Source organism: Bufo bufo, chromosome 8 (genome assembly GCF_905171765.1).
Source record: "Bufo bufo chromosome 8, aBufBuf1.1, whole genome shotgun sequence".
NCBI classification, from domain to species: domain Eukaryota; kingdom Metazoa; phylum Chordata; class Amphibia; order Anura; family Bufonidae; genus Bufo; species Bufo bufo.
This window is the reverse complement of record NC_053396.1, coordinates 18,671,245-18,679,972: the sequence shown is the minus strand read 5'-3', so window position 1 is coordinate 18,679,972 and position 8,728 is coordinate 18,671,245. Positions and strand designations below refer to the sequence as shown.

The 8,728-nt window shown below is 42.0% G+C and overlaps 2 long non-coding RNA genes across 2 annotated transcripts; both read right to left on the bottom strand.

Annotated features, from left to right (window-relative positions):
- Positions 1–791: 791 nt before the first annotated feature.
- LOC120977791 lies at positions 792–4,990 on the bottom strand. Its single transcript, XR_005773963.1, has 3 exons — positions 4,676–4,990; positions 2,152–3,159; positions 792–921 (listed from the first exon to the last, which is right to left on the bottom strand). It is a non-coding gene; the product is annotated as an uncharacterized LOC120977791 (long non-coding RNA).
- A 429-nt stretch (positions 4,991–5,419) lies between these two features.
- Positions 5,420–5,820, bottom strand: LOC120977792. The gene is made up of 2 exons (XR_005773964.1): positions 5,618–5,820; positions 5,420–5,539 (listed from the first exon to the last, which is right to left on the bottom strand). It is a non-coding gene; the product is annotated as an uncharacterized LOC120977792 (long non-coding RNA).
- Between the last annotated feature and the right edge of the window lie 2,908 nt (positions 5,821–8,728).

Sequence of the window (8,728 nt, the reverse complement as noted above, 5' to 3'; positions counted from 1 at the left end):
TTTCTGTCAATGAGATTTTCACCAATCCGCTGCAGAAATTCTGCAGTGAACTCACCATGCGTGGCCATACCCTTAATGGGGTTTTCCAGGATTTTATATTGATGGCCTATTCTCAAGATAGGCCATTAATATCTGATTGGCAGAGGTCCATACCACCGCCAATCGGCTGCTCTGAACTACACAATTCTGAAGCTGGGCTTCTCCCACTCACTTCAGTGAGTGAGCTCCATCCACTACACAAAGGACAGAGCCATGTAGTCCAGCGACTACTTCTGAACAGCTAATTAACAAGGGTGTAGGGTGTCAGACTCCCACTGATCAGGTATTGATGTCCTACCCTGATACCTAACAATTAATTTAGATGTACATGAAGGTATGTGGTGACAGATTCCCATCAAGGTGACCATACCTTGGGCAACATGGTGGCTCAGCGCTGGGATCCTAGGTTCAAAGGACAACATTTACATGGAGTTTGTATGAGTTTCCTCTGGGTACTCCAGTTCCTCCCACAATCTAAAGATATGAAACACTCTTTGATTGAGAACTTAGATTGTGAGCCCCAATACTGTGTAAGTATTACACAGTTTCCATATAAAGTACTGATGATTTGAGTCCTCCAGAGCCGGAGATGCTCTTTGCAACGCCTCTGAATAGGGAACTCCCCTACATAAACTCCCTAATAGGGTGGCTGTAAAAGAGTTTTATAAACCTGACAACCCCTTTAAGTTCCATAATGTAGAAAGTAGAGAAAATACTGTCTCAATATAGATGTATTTGCTGGAACTGATTATTTTACATCAACACAGGTGCTTTCTTCTTGGCATAGATTTCCTCCATAGTGCTGGCAGCATCACATAGCTGAGAAACAAGGTCTCAGATGAGTAACAGTCCTGCTCTAGTAAGGTGTCAAATACTCTGTATCTGCAATAAACATACAGCAAAATTACACCGAGTGCCTAATTATCATCATACTATGAATTTTCAAAGACTATTGCTTGTTTTTTCCAGATTTTAAGGGAAGAAAAACTCTATTTTCTATATAAAATAATTTTATGAATAAAATGCTGCCATGTTCCGCAGTGCTGTACAATAGGGACACTGATCTGCAAGGAACAATAGGGTGGCAAATTGGCAATTATCTAGAGGCTAAACTAAAACCATCTAGTATTATTTAGTGGTATGTGGTGGTATTATTTAGGAACTGAGTGGTAGAATTATGTGGGTACTACATAGCAGTTTAATGTAAACTCATTAAGGGAATACTGTAGGGATACTGTATTTTATTTTGGGACTATCTGGGGGTATTATGTAAGCTCTATTGGCAGTATCATGTTGGTACTATTTGGTGATAATATCTAGGCTAAAGGTAGGACAAAGATTGATAAGAACTTGGCTCTACTTTGCAGGTTGTTCAGGGTCCCATTTTTGGCTCTACTTTGCAAGTTGTTCAGTGTCTCATTTTGTATAAGACCCATCCTGTTTTATGGAATAGTGGAAAGTATTCCACACAGGAGAAGCAGCATGGAAGAAGTCTTGGACACGAAAGTATAAAGGAGTGCACAGAAGGAGGGATTAGCAAGGACAGACGTAGTGCGGGACTAATAGCCTTGATTGTTCGAGTTCTTGAAGGGATGGGTAACTAGTAAGGTGACATACAGAGACCAGCAGTATTAGTGTTAGCAAGAAAGATTAGTAAAAATAACAATTAAAAATAACACACTTTTTTGATGTTTATTCAAAGATTCGAGAATAAATAGGCTTTCACAGGCTAAGTGATAAAAATATTTTCTAAGTGAGATTAAATATATTAAAGCTAAAAACAAGCAACTCCCATACATAGTAAAAAACAATCACTGTCTTTGATCTGTAAATACCTTTACAACACACTATCCCATAACCCTGGGTCTACTTGCAAGAGATAAGTGGGGGTCACAGCTTGCTATAAAACCATGGCAAGATTAGTGGTTTCTAAATAAAAATATAATTTTTAGACTTGAAGAAATAAAAGAAAATATTTTTTAATACTAAAGTGTATCACATTATTTTTTAGAATATTAAAGAAATTTTATATCATATTAATATTATTTTACTAAGAGAATCTGTTTTCAAGCAGTGTACCTCTCTCAAAGCTTTGCCTGGATCACCACTTACTTCCTTATCAGGTAATCACTGATGACGATTGTGTCCATTTTGCCCACAGCACTCCCACAGGTAAAACAGGGAATAGCAACCTGTTATGAAAAAATATGGAGCTCTATAGTGCTGTATTGTTATATGGCCAAACTTTATTGTATAAAACTTGACAAACTGATTTTATTCTGAGGGGGCTGTATGGTATTCTGGGATTAGAATAATATTTTATTCTGCCCTAGATGTCAAAATAATAAACTTCTCAATATACCAACCTTTAGAATTTCTCACCATTCCCTCATTGCTGCTGTTTGGGTCATCTCTGCTTGTATGATGATGCATCTTCCATAGGGTTGCCACTTTATTTGAGAGGGTCAGTATTTAATCCTAGAATTTTTTTTATTTTTTTTTGGTGCAGATTCTCAAATAAGTGTGCAGCAAGCGGGGAGAGCAGTGGAGAGGATTGAAGTGATAGTAGCAAGAATGGTGGTTGTAGTTGTTACACGCTCTGATGCTACCCTGAGGTGTGCAGTGACTGGAAGGGTGCACCTTTCTTCCCTTCGGGGCACACCCTGGTCTTGGAGTTCTACTGCCTGATGATGGTTTGGGGTGTCCTTGATGGTTAGGAATTGTGAAGTGCAAGTCTGCTATGGAGTCTAGAAGCTTCTGGCTGAGCAGTTGATCTCCACAGGGCATCTACTCGCACCTCCTTTCAACACTGGAATGCCTTTCAAGTATATATTTTCGCTTTTCTCAACTTTGTGTTTCTTGTGGAGCTGTGTTTAGCTACATGTGCACTCATCAATGTCTAGACATCCACTGTCTCTACACTGAATCTTGTGTCTTTCTGCACACACTGCTATACACACACTGTCTCTAAACTGTTCTAACTCCTCCTCTCTATGGGGAGAGAGATACAACCCCCCCCCCCCCCCCAGTGGCTGGTAATTGTGGCCTATTAACTGTTATCAGGGGGTAGCATGATGGCTCAGTGGTTAGAAGTGCACCATAGCCTTGCAGCTCTGGGTACTCTGAAGTAGGGTTGTTGCGGGTATCGAAATTTCGATACCCAATCGATACTTTTGTCCCGGTATCGATACGATACCGGGATTTCCGTTTTTTCGATACTGGGCTGCGCTTCTGCGCAGTCTAGTATCTCTGAACATGAGCGCGCTGCTATCGGCGCGCTCATGTTCTCTCTCAGCAGCACGGGGAGAAGGAAGCTGTCCTCCCTCCCCCTGTGCTGCTGCCGCTGCCACCAATGAGAAGAGAGGGGCGGAGGAGGGGCGGCAATGAGAAGAGAGGGGCGGAGGAGGGGCGGCAATGAGAAGAGAGGGGGTGGAGGAGGGGCGGCAATGAGAAGAGAGGGGCGGAGGAGGGGCGGGCGCACTGCGCCACCAATGATAGGATTACTATCGGAGCGATGGGAGGAGACATCAGCGTCACTAGTGGGCGTTCCTTTTCCCTGCGCTGCGATTGGACAGCGCTACAGCCAGGGAGAAGGAACGCCCACTAGTGAAGCTGATGTCTCCTCCCATCGCTCCGATAGTAATCAGCAGCATGTGGAGCAGGAGAGGAGACAGTAATGGAGCACTGCAGGCGAACGGAGCGGCGCCCAGGACTAAATGGTGAGTGCTGAGACATCGCTGGGCGCCGCTCTGTGTGGCCTAATAGTGAAAGTCTGGACTCATATACAGTATTCAGTCTTTAACACATACAGGAGGCGGGTGCCGGCAGCAGAATCGCATTGCCGGCACCCTGCCCCTGACAGGGAGCTGCGATCAGCGGCAGTTAACTGCCGCTGATCTGCTAGTACCCGCCTCCTGTATAAAGGGGTAAAATCATTGGTGGTGCAGTGTGCCCCCCCCCTCAATCCCCCCATCCCATTAAAATCATTGGTGGCACAGTGCGCCGGCCCCTCTCAACCCTCCAGTATTAAAATCATTGGTGGCAGTGGCCACAGGGACCTCTCCACTCCCCCTCATTGGTGGTGCAGTGGCAGCTTCTGATCGGAGCCCCAGCTGTGTAAGCCTGGGGCTCCGATCGGTTACCATGGCAGCCAGGAAGCCCTGGTTGCCATGGTAACATCCCTGATGCTGTGTGCACAAAGCACAGAGCAGCAGGGACAGTGTGGAGTCCTATTCACCCTGATAGAGATCTATCAGGGTGAATAGGAAAAGGGATGAAAGATCCCAGGTTCTAGCCCCTAAGGGGGGAAATAGTTATTAAATAAAAAGTGAAAAAAAAAAAAACACTAAAATATGAAGTATAAATCACCCCCCTTTTCCCAATTTCACATATAAAATATATAAATAAACATATTACATCGCCACGTCAGAAAAGTCCAAACTATTAAAATATAAAAAAAAAATCTAGGTGGTGAATGCCGGAACAGAAAAAATAAAATAAAAACTGCGCGATTCGCCATTTTTAAAAATGAGGAATGCACGTGGCTTTTTTTGTTTATTTTTTTCGCGTGGTATCGAGTATCGCAATACTTTTTCATGGTATCGAAACCGAATCAAAAATTTGGTATCGCAACAACTCTACTCTGAAGTCCTACGAAATTGACACCAGTGTTTGTTGTGTGTCAAGGTTGGGTGCCTATATGGCAGCCACCGACTCCCCAGGGAGTCACCCCGGCCACACAACTTTCCCTGTGCTTTAAGTCCCTGTCAGAATAGCTCATTATAAATGTTTGTCATAGTCACTTATAACAATATTTTTGCAGTTTCTGTATCAAAATTGGATCTATCTATCTAGCTCTCTATCTACCTTCTTATATCTCATATCTCTCTATCTATCTAGCTATCTATCTCATATCTCTCTATCTCCTATCTATCTATCTATCTATCTCATATCTATCCATCTCTCTATCTCTTATCTATCTCATATCTATCTATCTCATATCTGTCTATTATCTTTCTATAAATATTTATTATACTCACTTATATAGCGCTACTATATTCCGCAGCGCTTCACAGACATTACCATAACTCTGTCCCCAATGGGGCTCACAATCTAAGTTCCCTATCAGTATGTCTTTGGAGTGTGGGAGGAAATCGGAGAACCCAGAAGAATCCCACGCAAACACCGGGAGAACATACAAACTCCATGCAGATGTTGTCCTTGATCTGTGAATCTATCTATCTATCTATCTATCTATCTATAATCCATCTATCTATTTAACCCTATGCTTTCTTACTATTAATTAGCCCTTCCGGTCACGATGATGAACCCGGAGAATTTCTTGCTTCTACGTAGTCCTTTAAAACCGTCTCGTTGCAGCTTTTTTTTTTTTTTTTATCCCACAGGGGCATATTGATCGATGCCTTCTTTTTTTCTTCCTCCATACCGGCTGCTTATGTAGGATTCTCGTATCATCTCTACCACGGGGGAGGAAAAAAAACTGGAAATAAATACATAAGAAAAATTATAAAACGACTGCGTATACCTGGAGATATTTAGTAACGGTCACATTCTTTACTTTGTTCTATTTTATTAGTATTTTTCATCGGCTTCTTGCGATCGGTTGAGGCACAGCGATTCGACTTGTTATTTTCATAATCATCCTCCTCCTCCTTTCTCTCTCTCACATCTGAGCCTGCCAATGATTCCCGGAAAAAAAACAGAAATAAAAAAAAAAAATCTATGAAGCCTCTCAAGGGTAAAGGTCGTCCCTGTGGTAACAGCTCTGTGATTGGCCAGTGCGGTGCAGGGGCTTTCTTTCTGTGGAAGTGCAGAGTGATTAATGAGCCATCCTTGTGAGCACACAGGCTGCAGACTTTCTACAGCTTGAAAATCCGGTATTTCTACACCGCTGATGAACTTTTTTTTTCTCCCCCACCATTTTTCTTTTTTTTTTTTGTTCAGGCAAAACTAGTCAAGCTTTTTTCATTTCAGAATGAACAGAATGTTCTAAAGTTTTACATTTATATTGACTTATATATTTATTTTATATTTTAATTTTAATATTATTTTTGAATATTTTTTCATTATTTTACTTTTTTTTGTAGAGGTTTCTAAAGGTCTAGAATTATTTTTTTTACTTTGCTGTAGTTTCCTAAGCCATACCTAAAGAGGATTCATCCTTTCTTCCGACATGTCTGTTTTGGTAACTACTAGCATTTCCTGCGTGATAACAATTCTGGAGCATCTATTCTTAGAATTCTATGATGTTATCAATGAATTACTAGCAGTGTGCAATGAGGTCCAGATGGTTGTTACCAGAAGGGGGTGTGCCTTGCGTAGTCTGACTTGATCGAATCAGTGCTGCCTCTGCAGGGACACCCTCCAACTGGTAACACCCACTGGTAAACTGCTAGCCATTCATTCATAACTTCTAGCAGGAATAATAAAGAAATGGCGCATCATGGAGTGATAAGGATAGATGCTCCAGAATTGTTATTACATGGAGGATGCAAGTAGTTACTAACGCGTCGGGAGAGGCGACACGTTAAAGGGGTTGGAAAATGCATTTTCCACTAACCCTTTAGGACGTTCTTAAATGGTCACTAACTTTTCACACAACTTTCAAATCGATAGTACAAGTAACCACAAGAAATTTTGTAATATATCTTATGAATGAGAAATGTCTAGGTAACGTGTTACCAGCTGTTTACCTCTCCCATCCCCTTGCTAACTCGTTTTCGCTTTGAAAAATGTCTTAATCCCATCCTAGATGGGAGCAGCACCATGGGAGGATCATATTACACATCTCAATGCAAGTTTATGGAGAGGGGAAGGCGTGAGGAAAGAGCACACACACAAGTAGTCTGTTGGCACCACATAGGCGGAGATATAAACTTCTTAAGCACTTCATTCACAACCGTACAGGTCATTAATTACCTCTCTCCATGATCCTGGGGCTGCTTCTGAGTGACTAAGAGAAGTTTAGGAAGAAGATTCTCCTCTATTTTCTGTATGCAATGGATGCCAGCTAGTCTCCTCCACCCACCATGTCTCAGATAACTACAAACTAGACATACAGCATGCACAGAGGAAAACTGCTAAAAAATGCCGGATACAAGCCATATAATGGCCAGGAATAGTGTTGTTCCTCATGTGTGCACACTGTACTACTGATTTAATGCCAAGTTTTTATTATGGCAGTGGTGTAGCTAGGGGGCAATTCGGACAAATGCCCAGGGGGCACCAGCACTTTGTACGTGTTAAGACAGGGCCCCATGACAGATCTTGCATTGGAGCCCTGAATTTCTGAGTTATGCTTAAAGGGGTTGTCTCACTTCAGCAAGTGGCATTTATTGTGTACAGAAAGTTAATACGAGACGCTTAATAATGTATTATGATTCTCCATATTGCTTCCTTTGCTGGCTGGATTAATCTTTCCATCACATTATACACTGCTCATTTCCATGATTATGACCACCATGCAATCCATCAGTGGTGGTCGTGCTTGCACACTATAGGAAAAAAATGCCGGCCTCTCTGGTGGCCAGAACTGTGGGAGCACACATAGGCTGGTGCTTTTTTTTCTTATAGTGTGCAAGCACGGCCACCACTGGTTGTAACCATGGAAACGAGCAGTGTATAATGTGATGGAAAAATGAATCCAGACAGCAAAGGAGGCAATATGGGCAATCACGATACATTAGTAAGTCCCTTGTACTAACTTTAACTACATAATAAATGCTATTTGCTGAAGTGACACAACCCCTTTAAGTCATCAGTCTACATGACCGGGTGCACCTAGCCTTTTTGCTGCCTGAGGCGAAAATTGAAATGGTGCCCCGCAACCTGCCAAATTTTCAACCTAAGCTCTTATCTCCTAACATTACATACAGTAATACAGGCCACATACCTCTTACATCCAGTGATGTCTCCTCTGATGTAGATGTTCACCTTCCTCATCTTCTCCATTCGAACCAGACCTCCATGATGATTTCTTTCAGCCATTTCTTGTCTTAGTTTCCTACTTTTCCATCCTCCTCCCACCTTTTGAACACCCCATCCTGCCACCCCCAATACAGTGCTCACTGTGCTCCCCAATATTGCACTGCAGAAACAGTCCACCTGAAAATACTAGTAACACACAGATAGTGCCCCCTTCAATAATTATTGGCATACAATTCCCTAAAAAATAACTGTGCCCGGAAAATAGTGGCCCTGACAATAACAGTGTTATAAACTTTTTTATATAAATTTTGCTAAGCTGATATTGTGCCAGGGTGCCTCCCACATTAATAGTGCTCCCAAAAGTCCCACCAATATTAATAATTAATTTCCTAGAGTGCACATAGTTGTAATAGCGCCCCTACAGTGCCCCCAACAGTAATAATGTCCCCACTGTGCCCCAGAAGTAATAATGTCCCCATACTAGTAATCATGTTTCCCTCAGTCCCACAGTAATTATAAAGCTCACCATAATTCCCCCCAGTAGTAATAATTCTCTTTAGGCCTCTTGCACACAAACGTTTTTTTTTTTCCGTTTCCGTTCCGTATACGGACCATATACGGAACCATTCATTTCAATGGATCCGCCAAAAAAACTGAAGGTACTCCGTATGCCTTCCATTTCCGTATTTCCGTTCCGTTCAAAGATAGAACATGTCCTATTATTGTCAGCATAACGGACAAG